General features: G+C 37.3%; 1 long non-coding RNA gene across 1 annotated transcript; it reads right to left on the bottom strand.

The window, feature by feature from the left end:
- Positions 1-629: 629 nt before the first annotated feature.
- Positions 630-9,232, bottom strand: LOC138428312 (uncharacterized). Its single transcript, XR_011252381.1, has 3 exons — positions 9,142-9,232; positions 8,560-8,632; positions 630-721 (listed from the first exon to the last, which is right to left on the bottom strand). It is a non-coding gene; the product is annotated as an uncharacterized lncRNA (long non-coding RNA).
- Between the last annotated feature and the right edge of the window lie 16,763 nt (positions 9,233-25,995).

Genomic DNA, 25,995 nt, shown 5'->3' with positions numbered 1-25,995 from the left:
ATTAAAAATTTTTTAATTTAAGTATAGTTGAATTACAATGTTGTGTTAATTATTGCTGCTAAGTCGCTTTAGTCGTGTCCGACTCTGTGCGACCCCATAGACGGCAGCCCATCAGGCTCCCCGTCCCTGGGATTCTCCAGGCAAGAACACTGGAGTGGGTTGTCATTTCCTTCTCCAATGCATGAAAGTGAAAAGTGAAAGTGAAGTCACTCAGTCGTGTCCGACTCTTAGCGACCCCATGGACTACAGCCTACCAGGCTCCTCCACCCATGGGATTTTCCAGGCAAGAGTGCTGGAGTGGGCTGCCATTGCTTTACTACTGTACAGCAAAGTGACTCAGCTATACATACATATTCTTTTTCTGGTTTTATTTTTATTGCAACATCACAACTTCTGGAGAATTCTAGGGAAGTATTTTCAGAAGAATGGTGCAAGTGTCTGCATTTTTCAAGATATGTACTTTTCTTTCTTCATGTTCTTGAATCACTGCTCACACAAAGGATATGTTTGCAGAAAGAGCCAGCATTGATCTCCTTGATTACTTATTCTCAGAGAGCTGATGTAATGGTGTTACCACAGTGCATTTCTGACATTGTGGGATTGTGTTGGGGATTCCAAGCTGATGTTTTACAGACGTCATCCTTGGGATTGACTGTACTGTTTTTTATTTCTTTTTCTTCTTTTAGAGTTGGCTTCAGGGTCTACTTGATGTGGAATTTATCTGAAGAAGAGAAAATTGTCCCAATTGCTTATCATCCTCTGAGAATCACAGACTTCTAAGATTTTATGTCTAGTCTAGGGTTAGGTATGACAGATATTTATGGTTGAGTCAGTATAAAAAAACACATACAACATACTTAACCTTTATTCAGTCGCCATGTCTGCATTATAAATGTGGAGCCCAGGCTTTTTACCAAGCTAGGGTCAAGAATCAGAGCTGCCAACTACCATTTAAGTAGTTAAAACAACCTCCCTTCCTCTGTGAAGTCTTAATGGACTCAGTCCAGCACCTGGCATATATCTGTCTATATCACACATAAAATAAATTTAAATTGGCAGTGCCAGCAGAGAAAATGAGATTTCATGGGTGTGGAGACAAGCCAAACATTCAGGTGAGAAGTGACCTCAGTACTAGAGAAAGATAGTCTCCTCTCGATGCGTTCTGAGAAGCCAAACATTTTAAACACCTTCCTCACTGTTTTCTAACCCATAAAGAGCAGGTACCAGAAACAATGCCCTCGGACCTCCTATGATGAGAAACACATCAAATTCCACAAGCATGTGTAGCTATTGTGTAAGAGTAGTGATTACACACTTACAGGTTTATTTCTACTTCTGTTTTACTCATTTAAAACTCATTTACTCTCATAACAGCAGGAGGTAAGTGGGAGTGCATAGGTGTCAACTATTGTTATGTTTTTCCACTTTTCAAACAGAGATATTTGATACTCATCCTTGCTAAAGAAAATATGGAAAATCAACATGGTAATCTGGTTAACACTTTGATATATTCTAAACATTCTCTTGAAATATGACCTAGGTGTTACAAATGAGCAGCTCTTCCTTAAAAATGTTGACTGAAACCTCCAACAGCACGTAAGTTCCTACAAATGGTCCTAACGGCTTTATATCTCTTTCAAAACATGTCAGCTAAAATAGAAGCACTGTAGTTAATACTGATAGGAATAATAAGAATGAATACCAGTGTGTCTTTCGTACATGATCTCATTTCCACTTTCTCTCAGATGTTATCACGGTGGTATAGGGCTCCCCAGGTGTCTCAGTGGTAAGGAATCTGCCTGCCAATGCAGGAGACCAGGAGACTCAGGTTGGAGTCCCTGGTCGGGAAGATCCCCTGGAGGGAGTAATGGCAAACCACTCCAGTGTCCTTGCCTGGGAAATCCCAAGGACAGAGGAGGCTGGCGGGTTACAGTCCATGGGATCACAGAGAGTCAGACACGTCTGAGCGACCAAGCACACACACACACACACACACACTATTTAATGAATGTCTACATAAAAATGGCTTCAGAAAGCTGGAATAATGGCATAGAACATTATAGAATTTTTTTTTTTTTTGGCCATGTGGTGCAGCATGGGAGCCTAGTTCTTCCACCAGGGATGGAACCCACGTCCCCCCTGCCCCCCCGCCCCCACACACAGAGGAAGCGTGGAGTCCTAACCACTGGACTACCAGGGAAGTCCTGGCATAGAGCATTTTTTAAAGTACTTCTTTTAAAACTATTTGTAGACTCAATTTATGTCACAAGAGAGACTATAATTTTTATTCTAAAATATTTCCTTACATCTAAAAATGCATCACTCAACTTAAAGAACTAATTCAGAAACTTGTTTTCTGAATGATTTTTGGTCATTATTAAAAATCAATCCACCTCAAAGTACAGAAATTTGACACCAGAAATTTTGGCACAAGCTTTAAAATTAATTGCAGAGGAGTCCTAAAACACTGAGAGATATGGCCAACAATGTATAATAATTGGGTAGTTTTCCAATATGAATACACTGAAGGAATATCACTAATTTTCTAGGTACATTTGTATATAAACCAAATTAGCCATATCAAGGAGAGGAAGAATATTGAGTAGTGAATACTTTTTTCTTTTGAACATTTCATTTAATAATGTTATACTATTAGCATTATTTTTAAATGTTCTTAAATATTTTAAAAGATATAAATAAATCTTTATTTAAAAGGACATTCCACTTATTCATTTGAAATGCTAAAATCCTTTGACAATCTGTATGTAGACCAGTAGAAACATGGTAATTTCTTCATACTTTTTAACTTGGCAATAATATAACAATGGTGGAGAGTTAGACAGTGATTATGATAGCAAAATAAGCTTGCTTTTTAAAAAAAATAGATTAAAAAAAATGTGGACCATTTTAGAAGCTTTGTTGAATTTGTTACAACATTGTTTCTGTTTCATGTTTTGATATTTTGACCCCAAGGCATGTGGGATCTTAGCTCCCCCGACAAGGGATCGAACCTGCTGCACTGGGAGGCAAAGTCTTAACCACTGGACCCCCAGAGAAGTCCCAGATAAGCATATGCTTTGAACACTGCAATCTATCACTGTCATGTTCCTAACCATATAAAGTATACTCTTTAAAATGGAAAGTAAAATACTCAAACATGCTAAAAAATAAAATAGATAAATGCAATTGTGAACAGAAATAGGGACATTGTCTAATGGATAGACTATTAGACATAGTCTAATAAAGCTAAGCTGCAGTAGAGTTCTTGCCTTATTTTGGAAAAGAATAGAAATTACAAAATAACTCTAGACTTTCTTAGAAAAAAAGATGTGTGGTGTGTGTGTGTGTGTGCTAAAATTTGAAGATAAATACTAAAACTATAGATATACAACTTTTGCTGCTAGAAGTACTCAGTATGAAGTAGAATACTGGGTTCCAGTTAATTGCCTAAGTTTGGACGTTGTAGTGGAAAAACCCACCACTTTTTAAATGAGCCTTAAAAGGTTCAGACTACTGCCTAGAGTGAAAGCTTATACAAAGTCACTAGGGAATTTGGGAGAATGGACACACTTTTGCAGGCAGTAACTGGGCTGACACATCTCCTAGCTTAGTAACTAGTACAGCATGTTGCCAAGAATAGTAGAATATTCATAAAACATGAATACAAGCCCTGACTTGATGTGATGCCCTCCAAGTCTTCTCAAAACTGCAAACAACACGAAAGCATCAATAAGGAGAAAGGGGGAGAGTAAATAAGTGTTTTAGTGAGTTCACAAATCAGAATTTCAAAACAAACCCATGCTTAAGCAAACATGGCAGTAAGAAAGACAATAAACCAAATCAACAATCAGAAAAGTAATTATTCTAGATAAGATGAACATGTAGGAGCAGTCTGTAAATAATTTTAAAATAAATATGATTAGGATATTGCTGCTGCTACTGCTAAGCTGCTTCAGTCATGTCCGACTCTTGTGCGACCCCATAGACAGCAGCCCACCAGGCTCCCCCATCCCTGGGATTCTCCAGGCAAGAACACTGGAGTGGGTGATTAGGATATTAAGAAAGATAAAAGAAGAAATTTCCGGTAGAGTAGGAAATCAAGCAGCCAAACAAGGCAGAAATGAGACAAAGACAGAAGTATATGCAAGTGCAGATTTGCTAGTCCAATTATAAATATGTATACCAATGAAACAAACAGAGTTTGCCTTGAAATATTCTTATCAATTTGGCTGTAGCAGTCCCATTGAATCATAGAAAGTAAGTTTATTTTCCTTGTCTTCTTTTATCAGAACTTAACTCATCCCTAAGAAAGAGTCAACTGTGTCAATTGACTATATGATGTTTCCAATTTTACATATTTATATCATATAAGGAGAAGTAATACTAAGACTTTGTAGAATTGTAGCACTGAAGGGTTTTTTTCAAGTATTTAAGTTTTTTATTCACCAAAATCCAATTCGTGTTGTACATGAAATTATATGCATTATATTGTGGATATAAATAAAATGTTTGATTATTGTTGAAAAATTAAGTAGTATTATTTGTAAATGAACTATAATACTTGCTAAATAATCTAGTATTCATTCTTGAGAGTCTCAGATATTATTTCATAAATGCTATGTAATTATATCATGGTCCTATCATGAATAGTTGCATAAATTATATTCATTTTTTCTGACCTTGAAGGAGTTGATTTCTTTCCATATCAACATTATAGATTAATTGTTAAGAGCACAGGCTTGGAAGACTTTTTGAATTTTAGGTTTAAATTTTATTGAAATGTGAATCCAATAGGATAAAGCCAGGAAACAGAAACCACTTTAAGTCTCCTGAATAAAGAAAATTAAGTAGAAAGTTACTCAAATGATAAAAGATCTGAGAAGTCCATCTACAAGGCTATTTAAAGATTAACAACAATAGGAAGAAGTTCCCTCCCTGATGGCTGAAGAAGTTCCCTCCCTGATAGCTGGAGGGACTGGAGGGAGGGGATAAGGTTCTCAAGGATTTAGAAGCCTAGCGGGAGCTAGAACTATGGAAGAGATGCCAGGTAGAGCTGAGAGCTTGAAGAGAAGCCCATCTGGTAGGAGCTAGAACTAATGAGAAGAAGCAGCGGTTCCTGGAGATGTCCCCGGAAGCAGAAAGAGAAGAGGAGAGATATACCTACTTTCTCCCTTTCTCCCGCCCTCCCATGTTCCACCAAGACCTCCCATTGGCCATGTCTCCCAGAAGTCAGAGAGCAGGAAGCCTGGGAAATGTAGTTCTCTGTGATATAGGGCAAAAAAAAAGGGGGGGGGGCAGGAAATATAGATTTGAGGAAAAACAGGATACTTCACATTTTTTAATAGTTCTATTTTATTTTCTCTTGTGAAGTGAGCATTCTAACCCAGTGTTTTTGCTAACATTATCATTGTTCAGTTGCTAAGTTGCTAACATTAAATTATGCATAAAGCACTGAGTGGAGTGACTGTCATTTTACACACTCTCATTAAATGTTAAATATTTTTATGATAATTTTAAGTCCCTGTGTTGTTTAAAATCTTAATCTAATCTTTACTGTGTTTTGGTTTCTGTTTATGCTCTTCTAAATTATAGCTTCATACTCAGGAAGTAGTCCCTTATCTTTCCTCTTTATAGCAAATATGACTTTCTTCTCTTCAACTCCAAAATCCTTATCAAAGTAATGCACTGATGGTTTCATGGGCAAATGATATCTAGAATTTCTGTTTGGCTTTAAGAAATAATTTAAAAATTATCTGAGAACAATTTTCTTGTGTGTCTATGATATGTCACGTTTGAGGCCTTAAATACTATATTTTATTTAATCCTTGTCATAATCTACTTCATATATGATGTAGGTACTGTTATCACCATTTAAGAGAAGAGAAGGCAAAAGATCAGAAGTAAGATGACTTGCTTGGAGTCAATCTAACCAGACCTAGTGCTGAAATCCAGGTTTGTTCAACTTCAAAGCCCATACTTTGACCACTGTGATAATGACTGCCTCCCCACTACTTTGGTCCATTTTTTCAATATTCATATATTAAATTACCATGGTGATTTCTCTGCCATTTAAAATGTTTCATAATCCAATTAGTTTCATTCATTCCTCAACAAATATTTTTGTAGTTTTAAAATTACTTATTAATTATTTTATTTTAATTTTTGTCTTCTCTGGGTCTTTTTAGCTGCACAAGGGTTTTTCTCTAGTTGCAGCAAGTGTGGGCTACTCTCTAGTTGTGGGGCATGGGCTTCTCATTGCATAACTTCCCTTGCTGTGGAGCAGGGGCTGTAGAGCTCAGAGGCTTCAGTAGTTGCTGCATATCTGTTCAGTAGTTGTGGTTTGAGGGCTCCAGACCAAGGGCTCAGTAGTTGTGGAACAATGGCTTAGTTGCCTAGCAACATGTGGAGTTTTCCTAGACCGGGGATCAAAACTACGTCCCCTGCAGGCCAGGCAGATTCTTAACTACTGGACCACCAGGGAAGTCCACCTGCAACAAATATTTTTAAACACTATGTGACAGGTATTTTTCTGAATTCTGAAGTTTATATCCCACTGGAGAGAGACAACAAACTGGCGTCTTCGCATTCTCTTGCTTTGTAACAAATTACCACTCACTTAGCAGCTCAAACAATGCACATTTAATATCTCATAATTTCTGTGGTTCAAAGGTCCAAGCACAGCTTAACTGGGTTCTCTGATTAGAGTCTCACACAGCTGCAATCAAGGTACTGACCAAGCCCAGCTCAGGGTTTTTCCAAGCTCATGTGGTTGTTGGCAGCATTTTTTTCTTGCAGGTATAGAACTCTGGGGTTTGTTAGCTGCTAGCAACTTCTGCAGTTCCTTGCCACATGGCTTTCTATAAACACAACAGCTTCTTCTTCAAAGCCAGCAAAGATATAATCTCTAAAGCAAGTCTTCTAAGGAAATGGAATCCTTTATAATGTACCCTAATCCCAGGACGACACTCCATCACCTTTGCAATAAAAGGTGACATCCCATCACTTTTGCCACATCCCATTGGCTAGAAGCAAGTCAAAGGTCCTGCCCATACTCAAAGGGAGGAGATTATTTATGTTGTTTAGTTCCTAAGTCGTGTCTGACCCTTTTTGACCCCATGGACTGTAGCCCACCAGGCTTCTCTGTTCATGAGATTTCCCAGGCAAAAATACTGACTGGGTTGCTATTTCCTCATCCAGGGGATCTTCCCAACCCCAGGGATCAAACCTGGCTTTCCTGCATTGGCAGGTGAATTCTTTACCACTGAGCCACCAGGGAAGCCCTGGAGGAGACTATACAAAAGTGTAAATACCAAATGAAGATGACGGGGGTACCCTGAAGTCTGTCTGCCACACGTGTAGATAATAATAGCAAATGGAAATGAGTACTCTACAAAAAACTAAATACGGTGCTATGATTGTGACTGGTGTCTCTTGATTGAATGACCAGAGAAGGCCTCCTTGCGGAAATAGCATCTGGACTGAGACCTTAATGACTAGAGAAAGCTGGCTAGTCTGGCTATGTTGACAGTGAGATGAGCTGGAGAGCAGTGGATGACAGGGAAAGTGGCATGAAATGAAGTCATACTGGTAAGCAGAGGCTGGGCCATGTAAGGATTTACAGATGGATATATTTCTTCTCTACGCTATTATTAGAAGGTTTGAAATAGTGTGATCTGGTTATACACACACACACACATATATTTTGAGAGGTAATTCCAATTGCTGTAATGAAAATAGAGCCTAGGGATTTACTAGTGGAAGAAAGAAAAGAGTCACTCAGTCTTGTTTAACTCATTGAGACCCCACAGACTAGAGCCTGCAAGGTTCCTCTGTCCATGGAATTCCCCAGGCAAGAATCCTGGAGTGGGTAGCCAGATTTCCTAAAGGAAATCAACCCTGAATATTCATTGAAAGGACTGATGCTGAAGTTGACACGAAGAGCCAATTCATTAGAAAAGACCCTGATGCTGGGAAAGATTGGAGATAGGAGGAGAAGGGGACAACAGAGGACAAGATGGTTGGATGGCATCACCAACTCATGGTTGGTGATGGACATGAGTTTGAGCAAGCTCTGGGAGAAGGTGAAGGACAGGGAAGCCAGGTGTGCTTCAGTCCATGGGGTCTCAAAGGGTAGGACATGCCCGAGCAACTAAACAACAATCGGTAATCCAGAGTGATAAACATTTGGATGTAAATGAAGAGAGCTGCATCTAAATTAGATTACTTTAGAATATTTAAATCATCTTTGCCTTTCTCTCCCTTCGTGTATATACATACACACATATGTACATGTATGCGTGTGTATATATATGTAAAACCCTTTAGTATATCCAGGTTGGGAATCTTTTTGATTTCTGAGCTCTTTCTCACTCATCCAGTTTATCTGAATCAGAGAGTCAGACCACATAGCTAAGGTTCCCAGAGACGACAGGTACGATCTTGCCTATAGCCCATCAGGCAACTATATTCCTTGCTTTGCCAGCATTGCTGATTCAAAGTGGAGCCCCCAGATCAAAGGTGGAACGTACCCTCAGCTCTTAAAAACATCAAAACACTCACTGGAGTGCTCTTTCAGTCCATGTTTTCGTAAATCTCAATGAATTTGGATTCTTTTTTCCTCTTTTCATGATTCCTGAAAAAAAGTCACACAAATATCTTTATTAAGAAGGCCAATGAAAATATGTTTAGCTAATAGAAATATAAAACTAACTTATTATGAGACGTTTATAGACAGAGAAGTAAGAATGCCAACACTGGCCCGTCCCTCCACCACTACCCCTGGCCCCTCGTTCACTATTTCACAACTGTTTGTATCCCCACAGCTTGTCTGTACTTGCTGTTTATACTTTCAGGGGATGGTCCACTTCTTAAAGTATTCATCCCTTTTCATATTACTTTAAGAAAAATTGGTAGGATTCTGGTTACATTATTCATAGATAATGTACAAAATTATTTCCTTTTTTTTTTTTTTGGCCAACTTTGTATAAACCATGAATATCTACAAATACAGAGAAGAGAGGGAAGAAGCAGAGTACCTCTCACAGACAGAACTCCAAAAGGACTGCAAACTGACATTGACCCTGGGATGTACTTATCCCATTTTAACCGTGTTAGTAATCACGCTCATTTGAATTTACTCACTGTCTTGGGGGTGAGAGAACATAGCACACACACATCATCAGAACTTGCTTCTCAGATCCCCCACAGACGAGGACAGAATGTATTCCATCAGTCATCCTGAATTCTACTGCACAGAGGACTTCTCTCTAATCATGCAAACACTCCAAAGATTACAACATTATACTTCTATTACACACTTCAAGAGAATGGCTCACCTTTGATTTCATTCATTCAGTCATTCGCCACAGATTCCTGGAATGCCTAGAACTATAAACACTTGGTGAAGAGTTGAAGATACAGTGGTGAACAAGGCATTCTCTGCTTCCAGGAGCTCACCATCCACTGGGTTTCCTCATTCCACAGCCTTTTGTGAGCATCTATCATATGCCAGACCATGTTCTAAGTGTAGGGACACAGCAGAGAAGCAGACAGAAAATAAAAAGTTTTTCAAATAGTGTAATTTTAGGAATTAATATGTCCTATGAAGAGAATGCAGAGAAGGCAACAGCACCCCACTCCAGTACCCGTGCCTGGAAAACCCCATGGACGGAGGAGCCTGGTAGGCTGCAGTCCATGGGGTCTCTAAAAGTCGGGCACGACTGAGCGACTTCACTTTCACTTTTCACTTTCATGCATTGGAGAAGGACATGGCAACCCACTCCAGTGTTCTTGCCTGGAGAATCCCAGGGACGGGGGAGCCTGGTGGGCTGCCGTCTATGGGGTCGCACAGAGTCGGGCACGACTGAAGCGACTCAGCAGCAGCAGCAGGAAGAGAGTGAAGCAGAGCAGGTGATTGCAGGTGTTATTTTCAGTAGATTGATCACAGAAGTGATGTTCGAGCAAGGACCTCCATGATTAAAACAGTGAATCAATCAATTTTCCTGTGGAAAAGTATGCTGGGCAGTTGTTGCTGTTGTTCAGTCACTAAGTCATTTTCGACTCTTTGTGACCCCACAAACTACAGCACACCAGGCTTCCCTGTCCTTCACTACCTCCTGGAGTTTGCTCAAACTCATGTCCACTGAATTGGTGATGCCATCCAACCATCTCATCCTCTGTTGCCCCCTTTCCCTCCTGTTCTCAATTTTTCCCAGAATCAGGGTCTTTTCCAATGAGTTGGCTTTTCACATCAGGTTGCCAAAACATTGGAGCTTTAGCTTCAGCATCAGTCCTTCCAATGAATATTCAGGGTCGATTTCCCTTAGGATTGACTGGTTTGATCTCCTTGCTGCCCAAGGGACTCTCAAGAGTCTTCTCTAGCACCACCATTCAAAAGCATCAATTCTTCAGTGTTCAGCCTTCTTTACGGTCCAGTTCATCTGTGCACGACTACTGGAAAAAACCATAGCTTTGACAATATGGACCTTTGTTGGCAAAGTGATGCTGGCCAGAGAGAACACAAGACATAAGGTCTAAGCAAAGGAGGACCATGAACTATTTCTTCTGAAGCTTGACTACATTTTCAAGGTCATATGAACAATGTCCAACTTTGCTACATTGAAATTTAAACCACGTTCCCATTAGGTCTACTATGTACAGTCAACACTAATACACGTTCTGTACACTGAGCTTAACATTTGTACAGCTTGATATCTCACGCTTTTCTCTGCTTTGTTTACTGAGATTTGTATGTACTTGTCATGCCTGAAATCTCTGGGAGAAAGGCAAATCATTCAAATATATCACTGGTCTATACAAATCCTTATCCTCCTCTGACCTGAATAGTTTGCTCTTCAGGCTGGATATTCAGTTATCATACTCGGTCTTTCTTTCACCAGCATCCTGAGCATTTTCTTCTCTCCTGTGTTGGATCTCCTGATTCTTGATCCAATGTCATCTTCTTTCATCATTGTGCAGAATTAAGTGGAAGTTATAAAAAAAAAAGTGCTAATGTGAGAGATAAGAAGCACGATAACCCTGTATGCGAGACAGCAAAAGAGACACAGATGTATAGAACAGACTTTTGGACTCTGTGGGAGAGAGAGAGGGTGGGATGATTTGGGAGAATGGCATTGAAACATGTATAATATCATATAAGAAATAAATTGCCAGTCTAGGTTCAATGCAGGATAGAGGATGCTTGGGGCTGGTGCACTGGGATGACCCAGAGAGATGATATGGGGAAGGAGGTGGGAGGGGGGTTCAGGATTGGGAACTCATGTACACCCGTGGTGGATTCATGTTGATGTATGGCAAAACCAATACAGTATTGTAAAGTAAAAAAAAAAAAAAAAGAAGAAGAAGCTTACATTTCAAACTTTATTTGTTTGAGATAGAAATAGAAATTGGTATAACTATCAGAAGCTATATCTCTTTACATTCAATCTGATGCTTGTGGATTTAAGCTAATTGAATTCATGAATAGTTACAAGGCTCAAGGATAAACATAAAGGGTATGATTTCAATGTCAGAGATATATTACTAAAAATGATGTTTCATAGGTGAAGCGTAACTAAGGATTTTACAATGGAACTCTTTTTGTATCATTAGTCTTTAAAGAATCTGAGTTTTAGAAAGTTCTGGTAACATAGGAACAAAACTATAGAACTGGCCAAACAATTTTTAGGCTTCCATCTTAAATTTAAGAGCCATAAAAAAAGGAATAGCTACTCAATCAGAAAGGTTATAAAATATTCAATAACGCCAAAGTTCTTCTGATATTTTCTGGAACTCTCCTGATCTCTTTACTTTCTTTTTCAACTGTATTGTAACACTGCTCTATCAAAACTTGTTTTCATTTTTTACAAATTATTATTCATGTTATAATAACATACTGAAAGTGCAACTCAATGCTTTACCTCTTGCCCTTTTTAAAAAAAATAAATCTCTCATGCATGAACAGATCGAAAATATTTGAGAGAATAAGAAATCAGTGTGGTGTAATAAAGAGGATTAAATATCACTGACTGAACACAAATATGTATTCTTTTTGCCAAAATCCCACTAAATAAAAATCTGAACAACAATCTTGGAAGCCAGAAGATAATGGAGCAATATATTTGAAATTCGAAGGGAAATTAGTTTCTTACCTAGAATTCTATATCTAGTCATACAATCAATTAAGTGTAAGAGTAAAATAAAGGCATTGTCATAAGGTCAAGTCTCAAAATGATGATTTCTAATGTGCCTTTTCTCAGAAGCTGCTCTCTTCAAGGAATAAGTTAAAAAGCAAAAAGATGAGACCTAGAACAAGAGATGAGGCCTAGGGAATAAGAGATCCAGCAAAAGAGAAGGAATAGAAAATGCTAAGACTAAGAGAGAAGTGGAGCCCTAAAGCTAATATGATAAGAACAGCAGGTCAAACTGGAGCTGAGAGAGTATACCCTAGAAGGGAAGCTTGAAAAAAAAAAACAGTCAAACAACTGAACAAATAAAGAAAGTTGTTTTCAGAGCTCTGTGAAAGTACTGGAAATTATTTAATGAAAAGTACATAGAAATCTAAGCAGTGAAATGACTGCTAACAAACTCCAAGGAAAATGGAAAACTGCACACACAAAAAGGAAATGTGATCATATGTGCTGTGTAATTCACTGTGAACAATACAGTCAGAATAATGGAAGCACTGAATTTTCCGCTTAGCCCAAATGATGGCATAGCTGCATTGGGACCATGCATTGAGAGAGGAACGTCTGTATCAAAATCAGGTTGTTGTTTTGTTTTTCCATTTGTTGGTTTTAAAAAGAGCTAAATGATCATGTCATATTCCATAAAAGGAATTTAATGGATTGTACCTCAATTTTCAAACTTGAGTACATTTAAAATTTGAAAGAAACCCGAGAAGAAGCAGACTTGCAAGTGGGTTGCCCCTGGTAGGCAGGTCATAAGGAATGGGCATGAGATTGCTAATTTTTCTCATAAAACACTTTGTCATTTTATTGGACATGTTAAAGAATATTGATGCTTTTTTTTTTTATGAGCAGGGACTACTCAGATTTAAATCCTTGCCCTGGTCTGTTTATTCAATAGCCTAGACAGGTTTATTGACTCCCCTGAACTGTACCCACATTAATTCGAGGGTAGTTTTTGAAACAAAATGAGTCTCCAAATATTTTCTACCTTACACTTAGGCACATTTTAAGCATATTTTCTAAACCCAGAAGTTCCAAATTCTTGACAAAGCACAACTTGACCATATCTTCTTCCCATATCAAGGTTTCAAAAGATTTTTGCTCAACTGGACTTCCACCCTCCACCCCAAGCTCCCTGTTAAAAGGATTCCACAGAGGCTGAGGAATAATAAAGCCCAAAGTGACCCATAACTCTTCAGAGATAATTCCAAGATAAGGGACAAGAGGAATTTCCAAGGCATCTCGGATGTCCCAGGATTTTAAAGACTCCAAGTCTCAAGTCTTTGCAACAATTCCGTATGAGCAGCAGAAGGGGTGGCTGTACAGGTCAAAAGCCAGGGGAATAGGAAGTTAGGCACCCTTTTGACATCGTGTGTCTATTGGTTTAAGGAAAGAATATGATTTCCTCTTAACTCAAATTTATATCTATGTATCAGATATTTTTACAAGAATGTTTAAAAACTTTTATTTCACATTTTAAAAGATAGAATGTATTTTTCCATTTCATTATTCTTAATACTTTTGGAAATTTGTAGGCAAATAAAGTGGAAATAGAAGATTGAAACAAATGTTCTAGAACTCATCTCTGTTTTTCTGTTTCATTTGCTATTTACAGTTGCTATTGACAAAGCTAACTGCACCTCCTTAACAGTTCTCACTCTGAAAAACAGATCCACATTCTTTTCTTATCAGGGACTGGTGCCTTACACTCAGCTTAATGTTCAACCAGAGTAACTCACACTTGTTCTACTTATTTCACACATTTTACTTATTCCAGGAGAAAGAATGCACATTGAGCTGCGCTGAGTATATATTTTATTCAACTGCATTTAGATATTTTATACTTATAAACACACATAATTATATTCTGTATCCAACCTATTTATATTACTTGCAAATGGATATAGCAACTGCCTGCTTACCACCATATGATTTTAAAGTAATCTCCGTTAACTCAAATTACAAAAAATAATCAAATATATCAATTTATATTTGTGTATAATGAATCCTAAATTTTAAAAGTATTATAATTGAGTCTTTTATTTTCATTAGGACCTTGATATTGGGCAAGATTTCGAGTCAAAACGGTTCATCCCCTATTATTCCAGTAGAGATGATCATTTCTCTTTCTATAGTTGGTTACTGGATTTTTAAAAAAATATAATTTATTTATTTTAATTGGAGGCTAATTACTTTACAATATTGTATTGTTTTTGCCCTACATCAACAGGAATCCACCACGGGTGTACATGTGTTGCCCTGGATTTTTAATTATCTAAAAATTTAAAATAAATCTTTAACTATAGCAGCCAACAGGGTGTTTCATGGTTTAGATTTTGGGTTGCTGTTCCCAGTCAGTCAAGGATAGAGTCCTGAGTCAAAATGAACCATGTGGAGGGCTTTACCTTAATCTTTACTATTCCAATATCTTCCCCCACCAAAAACAAATATACAACCAAAATGTGATATTGTTTGCCCTGTAGTTTATATAGAGAAGGCATAAATCTTTATTGTGCAGTTCAGTGAATTTTCAAATATGTACGCAGTTAACCAACATGCAGATCGAAGTATAGAAGAACATGTCTGTCACTCTAGAAAATTTCTCCATACCACTTTACAATTACCAGGATTTTTCTGATTTCTAACATCAAAAATTAATTTTGCATATTCTTTGCATGAGCTCAATACGAGTAAAATTATAAAGTCTATACTGTTGGGTGCCTGGTTTCTTTTGATCAATAATTTTTGAGATAAATACAAAGCCTGAACTTTGGAAAAAAAGAAGTAAAAACGGTTTTTCTTCACAGATGGCACGACTGGGTGTAAAAGTCATAAGGCATCAGAAAAAAAAGCTTATAAATACTAAGAAAGTCAGTCAAGGGCTACAAAGTCACCATATAAAAATTATTACATCTTACACTGTGAAGAAGGCTGAGCACCGAAGAATTGATGTTTTTGAACTGTGGTGTTGGAGAAGACTCTTGAGTCCCTTGGACTGCAAGGAGATCCAACTGAACTGAACTGAACTTGCAATAATATATGTAGTGAAGTGAAAATGTTAGTTGCTCAGTTCAGTTCAGTTCAGTTCAGTCACTCAGTTGTGTCCGACTCTTTGTGACCCCATGAATCGCAGCATGCCAGGCCTCCCTGTCATCACCAACTCCCGGAGTTCACTCAAACTCCTGTGCATCGAGTTGGTAATGCCATCCAGCCATCTCATCCTCTGTCGTCCCCTTCTCCTCCTGCCCCCCATTCCTCCCAGCATCAGGGTCTTTTCCAATGAGTCAACTCTTTGCATGACGTAGCCAAAGTATTAGAGTTTCAGCCTCAGCATCAGTCTTTCCAATGAACTCCCAGGACTGGTCTCCTTTAGGATGGACTGGTTGGATCTCCTTGCAGTCCAAGGGACTCTCAAGAGTCTTCTCCAACATCACAGTTGCTCAGTTGTGTCCAACTCTTTGCACTCCCATGGACTTTAGCCCACCAGGCTCCTCTATCTGTGGAATTCTCTAGGCAAGAATACTAGAGTGGGTAGTCATTCTCTTCTCCAGGAGATCTTCCTAACTCAGGGTCTCCTGAACTGCAGGCAGATTCTTTACCATCTAAGCTACCAGGGACGCTCAATAATATGCATACATTTTTAGTAATATGTGTATATACACACTTAAATATGTAAATTAAAACTAGACCCACAACAGTGCAAAAGTCATTCATTGGAAAAAATGTTAATCTTTTCAAGAAATCGTGCTAGAACAATGGGACAGCTATAGGTAAGAAAATGAACTTCAACCTACATCTTATACATTATGCCAAGGATCATATATCTAGATTTAAATCTTAGAGTACTTAGAAAAATTTTTTTAAATCTTTGTGACCCAGGGTTAGGTAAAATATTCTTAGAAGTGATACAAAAATTCAATCTATTCAAGAAAAAAATGATGAATTGAACTTCATCCAAATTAAAAATGTTTGCTTTGTTTAAGACATTATTAAGAAAATCGAAAGGCAAGCTACAGCCTGGGAGATAATGTTTGCAAAATCACATATACAATAAATTACCTATATCAAGACTATATGATGAACTCTCAAAATTCAACAGTAAGAAAACTTAAAAACCTATATGCTGCTGCTGCTGCTAAGTCGCTTCAGTCATGTCCGACTCTGCAAGCCCATAGACAGCAGCCCACCAAGCTCCCCCGTCCCTGGGATTTCCAGGCAAGAACACTGGAGTGGGTTCCCATTTCCACAAAAAAATTGAACAGACACTTCACCAAAGAGGATCTACAGACAGCAAACAGCACTTGGAAAGATAATCAATACCACTAGCCATTAATATCAATATATCAATATCCAATATCAATATCACTACCCCACGGACTATAGCCCAGCAGACTCCTCCATCCATGGGATTTTCCAGACTAGAATACTGGAGTGGTTGCCATTTCCTTCTCTAAGGGACCTTCCTGACCCAGGGATCAAACCCAGGTCTTTGCATTGCAGGAAGACTCCTTACCATTTGAGCTATCAGGGAAGTCCCATCACTAGCTATTATGTAAATGCAAATTAAAACCAAGGTAAAATACTACTACAAAACTATTAGAGCAACTAAAATAAAAAATACCAACAACGTCAAGTGCTGGTAAAGATGTGGAGCAACTGGACCACTCATGTATTGCTTCCTGGAATACAAAATGGTACAGCCAGTTTGGAAAAGTTGGGCAATTTCTTCAAAATTAATCCTTTACTGGAGAGAAATAAAAATTATTTTCACACTGAAAGATCTGTACCTGAATGTTTATAGCATCTTTATTCATAATAATCAAAAACTTCATCAACCAAAAACTCCATCAATTTCTAATGGATAAACAAACTTTTGTAAATTCACATCAAAGGAACAAACTATTGATAAACTCTACAGATTGGCTGAATCTCAAAGACATTGTGCTAAGTAAAAGAAATCATCACACTTTAGCTTTTATAGTCTCAAAAGGTGTACATTAATGACTCCAGGTATACAACATTTTCCAAAAAACTAAGCTATCAGTTTGAGAACAGTTCAATGGTTTCAAAGAGTTAGGGATGCAGGAAGCAAGCATGCATGCTCTTCAGGTGTCTCCAACTCTTTGCAACCCCATGGACTGAAGCTCACCAGGCTCCTGTCCATGGGATTCTCCAGGCAAGAATACTGGAGTGGGTTGCCATTTCCTTCTCCAAGTGACCTTTCTGTTCCAAAGATCGAACCACTTCTCATTATGTTTCCTGCACTGTCTTCTTTACCCCTAGCCCCACCTGGGAAGCCCACAGAGGAAGCATGTGACTGTAAAAAGATAGCATGAGAGTTTTTGAAGGTGATGAAATTGTTCTATAATCTGATGTAACCTGTAAATTTCAGTTTTACACAAATCTAAAATTCAAAAACTGTACAGCCCACCAATCAATTATACTGTATGATAATTTAAAAATCAAAAATCAAAACCAAAATTATTGAATAAAGAATAATTCTTCTGTGTGTATAAATATTGTATAGTCATGAAGGTGAATGAATTAATCTGTCAATACCTAATAATCTGAGTGGGTATCTCCAACATGTTGCTAAGTGATACAATCTATTTCAAGTGTTATGTTTGTAAAATATGATCCAATTTTTGCAAAAATTAAAACAAAAACAAAATTTATATGTGATTGTATATGTATGTGCATGAGTATGTGTATGAATGCGTGCATCTGTGTATATGCATCATGTTTCTATCAATTTCATTGAAGAGAAAGATACTCAGAAAAGAGACAGGGGTTTAGAGGTGAAGTGGAAAAAATGGCTAACTCTTGTAATAAGTGTATCATTTTGGTGATTAAATACTTAGTTGGCCAAAAAGTTCATTTGGGTTTTCCAGTAACGTCTTATATGAAAAATCCTGAATGAACTTTTTGGCCAATATTTGTTCTTTTTGTTGAAAAAGAATAAGATAATATCTCTTATATAGGAATGAGTATTTTGGAAGAATGCTACTTCCACAGAAACATAAATATGACTGTTATTATACACAGAAAGATGTTTTTAAAAAATGCCTTTTCATTATTATTTATCTGTGATTTTAGTCTTCAAAACATGGTAAAAATTGAGGAAATGTGAGGAGTTTATTGTCAATTACAAATTCTATAAATCCTTAGATTTAGGTAGATTTACATTGTAGTGAGCTATGGAGTTGGTGATGGACAGGGAGGCCTGGCGTGCTCGATTCATGGGGTTGCAAAGAGTCGAACACGACTGAGCAACTGAACTGAACTGAACTGATGACCATGAACGTATTTCAAAATAATTAATAATATTTCAACCCAGTATTGCCTGAAAGATGATTTTTGAAATAACAGCATAATTTTCTTCAGCGTATCTTACAGAGTTAATGAAGCATAACTATATTTTGAAGCATAACTATATAATGAAGCATAACTAGTATTTTGCTAAGTCAAGGATAATATTTTAAAGTATGTAAAATTCACATTATAGTTTTATTAGTAAAAATGATTCCTTTTTCTTAATAGAGTAACATAGCCCATTTCAAATGATTTCCAAAATAGAATTTTTTTATATAAGCAGTACTATTCAACATTTTGTTATCAGGTAAAGAAGAATTACAGTTTGAACACAGAGAATGTTTAATGCTTCTTAAACGGGAATATGTTCCTCAATATCATGTACACAAATTATCATAAGGTAAAATTTCCTGAAGGTGGCAGCATTCTAAGCAAACCTGTCCTCAACTTATGCAGCAAGCTCTTATTTATGAAGCATTATTACATTTGCTGTTTAAAATGGCTGGTAATATTACAAACCATTAGTAATTATGAAAACAATGTCACTGTAACCATCATACTGATGGGATTTCAAAAGAACTCCTACTAGTTATAGTCTATACTTTAAGTTATTCTTCTATATATAAGCATATGCTATATATCTGCTGTCCCTAACCTTTTTAGCACCAGGGACCAGTTTTGTGGAAGGCAATTCTTCCATGGACTGGGGTGGGTGCGGGTGGGGTGGAGATGGTTTCAGGATGATTCAAGCACATTACATTTATTTTATACTTTATTTCTACTATTATTACATCAGCCCCACCTCAGATCATCAGGCATTAGATTCTGAAGCTTGGGGCCTCTGGTATATACATATATATCTTGCACAAATATATGAAAGAAAGTGAAAGTTGCTCAGTCATGTCTGACTTTGCGACCCCCTGGACTGTAGTCTATTGAATTCTCCAGCCCAGAATACTGGGGTGAGTAGCCTTTCTCTTCTCCAGGGGGTCTTCCCAACCCAGGAATCAAACCCAGGTCTCCCTCATTGAGGGCAGATTCTTTAGCAGCTGAGCCACCAGGGAAGCCCTGTGAATGCCAGGAAGACCAGGGAAACACAAATACACATATAAAACTAAATACTCAATATATACATCACGCAAACACAAATATATACTTTTAAGGGCTTATATATCTATGAAAATGTCTGTTTCCTGAGATAGTACATTAATTTTCATACTAATAAATGTTAGCAAAATGACAAGGTGCCAAAGATGCATTTCAATATTCCAATTTTCAACTTTGAATCAGAGGAAATTAATTTTAATGCCAATTCTTTCTCTACATTTCTTGAAATAAGAGGAAAATAATCATGATGAATATTATGGCTATGATTCTTGAACTAAGAATGGCCCCTGTAAATCAGAAGACAAATTCCAATTTAAACATTGAGCTTTAAAGTACTTATTCAATTCCATTCACAGTTTTAAATGAAAACCCATAAAGATTCATGGCTGCCAATAAAATATTATTTGATGATATACTTTTGAAGCTATAATTTTCTATATTGATGGTTGTGACTGTTATCTTTAATATTAAAAGGCAAGTTTCCTGACCTATACTTTGCCATTAGGGACTCTTCTAAGAAGAGAGAGTTCATAAGTATGGCCAGATAATCACTGTCATCCCTGTAACTCCACAGGAGATCACAGTCATCTCAAGGGAAATGTTAGCCTGTAGGAACAACTGAAACATATGGTTCTTTGATAAGAATCTTACAATATCTAGTTCTTTCCATCCATCCCCACTGACTTGTACCTAAATTCTCCTATACACGTACACTATCTGAAAAAAGAATTGGCATTTTCTCAGGAATAGCAGCCATTAACCCTTTGCAGTGTCATTCATCAGTGGAACTCCTCTGGAAGATCCCCTGGAGAAGGGAATGACAGCCCACTCCAGTATTCCTGCCTGGAAATTCCCATGGCACAGGATCTGGTGAACTACAGTCCATGGGGTTGCAAGAGCTGGACACGATTGAGCAACTCACACACACATACACAATCCTTTGCTGTGTCATTCATCAGTGGAGTTCCTCTGGATTCAGGTTGTTTTTCATTTAAGATGAGATGTGCTTCTCCATTCATACTTGTTGTTTGGTTGACTTCTAGCTGTTGGTTACTCCTTTTCTAAATTCTATTGTGTTTGCCAGTAACCTCCTATCTAAATGTTAAGGCGAATTCATCAAGTATAAATTAGACTGTCATACAATCAAATGTTTCTTAGAAAGAGAATGAAGTCTTTTGTGCCATGAGTACAAAGACATAGTGTGTCTCTGCAGATGGTAACATGCAAGCCAGCTAATCCATGTGTGACCATGAAGTTTTTAGCAAAGAAAAATCCCTGGAAGTCAGTAAATGCAAACTCAGCATTTTTTCCCCCCATCTAGAGTTTCCCCAAACAAGCTTTCCTCTTTATCTCTATTGGTTTTCATTTTTCCTTCTTTCCACTTTTTCCTTTACTCTTTGCCATATCATTATTCTTCCATTTGTTGTATCTTTTCTCCTCCTCCTCCTTTTTTTTTTTTAAAAAAAACTCTGTCCCTTTTCTCTGCAGTTTATGATTCTGTGAGCATAACACAATTTTTTTTTTCTGGCCTCTAGACCACTTCTCTTCTTCTCCCTCTCTCTGTCATTCCCTAACATTATAATATTGATTATGTTTTTTTTTCTTGCTTTCCTCCAAGGCAAATTTGAGAAAAACACAAGGTCTGGGACTTGAGGTCACAAAAGCAATAATAACATAGATTCTGGGTGGTGATGGACAATGGTTAGAATGATGATTTATCCAGATATCATCACAGAATAGGGACAAGGAAAGTTCTATGAAGTTTCCTTATAAATTTAAAACCAAAAAATTTCCAACATAACTCATCCAATGAATCTTATTTTTTACATACTTAGGACTAGCAAGTTAAAAATTCTTAAAATATTTGGCTTAAACTCCTCAGTTAATGCTATAGAATACACCCAACAAGATTTTATAGATACAGATGAGGAAGTGAATTCTTTTTCTATATTTTGCGAAACAGGGCTTAATAAAGAAAAGATTTAAAGAAATAAATGAGAAGGCTATTTCAAACAAAATGAGATCACTTGAGCATGAGTGACAGAAGACAGAAGTATAAAGAAGAGAAAATAGGCATGATTCTAGTATGAGGAACTTGAAAGAGATTAGCAAGAAATGAAAGTTGAAATACAAGAAACAGTGAAAGCATTCATATATGCAACTAGCAATTGCCTTGGAGGAAAGTAAGAAAAAAATCAATATTATAATATTAGGGAATGACAGAGAGAGGGAGAGAGACACGAGGTCTAGAAGCCAGAAAAAAAAAAAATCTTGTTGACTGCAATAATAAGAAGGAAATAAATTTGGAACGTAACATGGCAGAAGAGGCTTCCCTGGTGGCTCAGTGGTAAAAAAATCTGCCTACAAATGCAGGAGACACTGGTTCAATTCTGGATCAAGAAGATTCCCCTAGAGAAGGAAATGGCAACCCACTTCAGTATTCTTGCCTGGGAAATCCCTTGGACAGAGGAGCCTGGTGTGCTGCAGTCCAAGGGGTTGTAAAGAGTTGGACGTGACTGAGGGCCTAAACAGGTGGAAGGAGCAGTAAGATTTTGCCATGAGTGGAAGGAAGGGCTGGTTAGATCATCTGCCAAGTGGAGAAGATTTAAGCATCTGAGCCAAACAGAAGAAATATCCATGACTATTGTACAAGAAGTCAGTTTTGCCCTAAATCAAGTCGAGTGAAAACCAGCAAGCTGATTCTTATATCACGTATGAAAAGAACAACAACCTGAACCCCCTGCACTGGAAGGCGAAGTCTTAACTACTGGACCACCAGGGAAGCCCCTACCTGCTTTTTTAAATGAATATATAATATAAATATGGTATACCTACTATGCCTCTGAAAAGTGGACCTATCACAGGCGTATGACTCAGTGAGTTTTCATCATATAATTACATCTCATGTAACGAGCTCCTGGATCATGATCTAGAGCACTAACAGAAAGGACTTTAAATGTAACTACTAGCCTGAGTTCTAACAGCAGAGCTTTGCCTATTTTTTCCTTTTAGGCTTTGTTCATTTATTTTGAATAAATGAAATAATGCTGCCTGTTCTCATATGTATCTGGCTCCCACTCAGATATTATGCTTGTATGTTTCATTCATATATTTGGGGGTATTATGGACTGGAAGGGTTATTCTCATTGCTGTATAGTAGTCTATTGTATGAATATGCTGTAATATATTATCCAATTCTACTATTGATGAACACTTGAGCAGCTTCTAATCTGGGGATGTTATGAACAGTGCTATGATAAACATTCTCATATATGTGTCTTTCAGTGTACATATCCATTCATTTAAGATAGGTATATATCAAACAAGTGGAATTGCTAAGCCTTAGGGTAGGTGCATGTTCATTTGTTTTAATAGATACTGCCAAACAATTTTCCAAAATGTTTCTACCAATTTACATTGCAACTGTCATGTGTGAGAGTTACAATTAATCTACATCTTTGACAATCTTTTCCATGTTTTTACTTTAGCTTTTCTGATGGGTGACCATGGGGATTTAGAAATGTACTCTTAACACTGGCTGAGGAGTCTGGGACCCAGATCTTGATAATTCCACTTGTAAATGATGTATCTGTGTCTCAGATTCCACTATTACATGCAGCATCTTTTAAATGAAAATAAATTGATTTTAAGAAATATACCCCAAAAACCAACTTTACCCATCAACCAACACTTTGAAAAACAGTTGAGGGGTCAATTCTTCAATTCAAGCACATCAAATGAAGCTGCAGTTTCAAGGATACACAGTTTTTCAATTTTGTTTTTTCCTAATACTTTTACTTTTAATCAATCTGATTGTCTATTCCTTTACAGATTTATCCAGACTGCATTGGTGTTTTCCAAAGCAGAATATAGACCCACTGGAAAACTTGTTCTAGCTTAAAATGTTATTTATTATGTTATTACTACCTGATATTTTCTGTGATAATTATCAGAGATGCAAAATCATTAAAATAGAATCCTCCTTTTCAGCAACTCACACACTTAGGAGAAAGATAATAGCTTACATACTTTGAGTCTTTGGTGTATGAGCTTCACACACTTATCTCATTTAATCCTCCTTAACAACATAGGTGCAGGGTTGATTATTGGCCCCTTCTATGGATGAGGAGGCTGAGGCACAGAGACATGAATAAACTTGCCCGAGGTGGCAGTGATGTAGAAATGGCATTCAAAGCCACTATGATTTTAACCATGACACCATCCTATGTCTATGACAAAAGACAGAATAGGATATGTGCTTTAAAATAGGGCTGAAAACAAAGTTATCAAAACAAAACAGAGATCCAAGTGGGAAAGATGAATTCTGACTGAGGAAGTTGGAAACCTTATGGAAAACGCATAGGATGAGCTGGGTCTTGAAAATTAGGTAGTACTTTGAAGGAAAAAAGTGAGAAGGAATGGAACCTCATGTAGAGGAAGTAACACAGATTCAAAATTTCTTGGAGAAGGAAGTGTAACACAAGAGACTAGAAGAAAGTGAGTTAACAAACGGACACAGAATGGACACAGGAATTTAGAGGATGTCAAGGATTTTATGCAGGCTTCCCAGGTGGCATAGTGATAAAGAATCCACCAGCCAGTGCAGGAGATGTAAAAGATGCGGGTTCAGTCCCTGGATCAGGAAGATCCCTTGGAGACAGGCATGGCAACCCACTCCAGTATTCTCGCCTGGGAAATCCCATGGACAGAGGAGCCTGGCGGGCGATAGTCCATGAGTTCCCAAAGAGTTGGACATGAGTGAGCGTGTACACACGCAAGTATTTTATGCAGCATGTAGTCTTGCACTGCCGTTCAAGCAGCTGACAAATGAGAGAGTGAATAAGTGGGTAAAGGCTACATTCAGGAAAGCAGCACTTTGAGGTCTGCATAACTGAAGTAGAACCTCAGCCTAAGGTTTACAATTTCTCATTCTGTAAAATTTATTTTATAATGTGGGATCTTCAATTCTGGGAGTGGTTTTGCTAAAGGATTGTTAAATTTAATTGTATAGAAACCAGGCCAAATTTCAAATCACTTTCAGTAGTGTTATCTTCACCTCATTGTTTTAAAATTTTATTTTAAAATGATAAAAAAATCACTGACCCAAAATATTATTTTGGCATTAAAGAGAAGAAATAGATATTTTTAAATTATTACTGCAAAAGTACTTGGAAAATGTTCATCCTTGCTTATAATCAAAGAAGCATAAATTATAACAACCTGGAGATGATATAGTACACCTATCAGTTCAGTTCAGTTCGGTCGCTCAGTCGTGTCCAACTCTTGGCGACCCCATGAATCACAGCACGCCAGGCCTCCCTGTCTATCACCAACTCCTGGAGTTTACTCAAACACATGTCCATCGAGTCAGTGATGCCATCCAGCCATCTCATCCTCTGTCGTCCCCTTCTCCTCCTGCCCCCAATCCCTCCCAGCAGCAGGGTCTTTTCCAATGAGTCAACTCTTCGCATGAGGTGGCCAGAGTATTGGAGTTTCAGCTTCAGCATCAGTCCTTCCAATGAACACCTGTAAGAAGTCCAAAAATATTTTTGATGATAATGATGGCTATGCTGAGGTGATACTGCCCCAAGAAAACACAGTTAGTACCTCTAAAATTATGCCATGCTTTTGGGAACAATGTATTCAAGAATCATGAAGAACTCTATGTCATAGTTATTCTATTTCCAGAAATTTGCTCATTTATTTATACAATAGATGGTTATTGAGCATCTGTGGTAGGGATCTAGAATATAAATATCAGCAACATATAGTCCATTCCTTCAAGAAGCTAATCTACTAATTGAGAGTGAACTTGAAAAATAAAACAAAATACTACCTTTAAGTTTAGTGACTTTTATTAGAATGGTATGCATGGAGGGAAGAGGAAACTAAATATAGGTTATCTTAAGGAAACCATCTGGGAGAGCAAAAAGAAATTCATGAGGCTGTTAATTGGGCATCTGCAATAATAAAATGAAATCAAGGAGAATAAAAAAGGTCAACCCCCGCTATATATTGACTTAATGAAACAATTTAAAGCATTCTGATAAGACAAAATGGAGTACGACAATATTTTTAAAAATGAAAAACCATATTCAGTACAAATTATCATGCAAAATTGTTTACACAACATGATTGTAGCATGTAAAAACATACAGATATGAAGTAATGAACAAAAGTTGATCAGCTTGACAAAAAGAAAATTTTAATAAAAAATGGCATTTAAGATTGTATTTTGTTTCTAATAAAAGGTAAACTTTACTCATTTAATAATTTTTGGAAAATTAAAGGGAAAATATTCAGATGGTAAAATTATAGAGATTATACCTAAATATTAAGGTAAAAACTCTGATACATTAAGTTGCAGAATGTTGACAACCCAATATTT

This window comes from Ovis canadensis, chromosome 23, assembly GCF_042477335.2.
Source record: "Ovis canadensis isolate MfBH-ARS-UI-01 breed Bighorn chromosome 23, ARS-UI_OviCan_v2, whole genome shotgun sequence".
Lineage (NCBI taxonomy): Eukaryota > Metazoa > Chordata > Mammalia > Artiodactyla > Bovidae > Ovis > Ovis canadensis.
The sequence above is the reverse complement of the archived record's forward strand: the minus strand, read 5'-3'. Positions and strand labels throughout refer to the sequence as shown.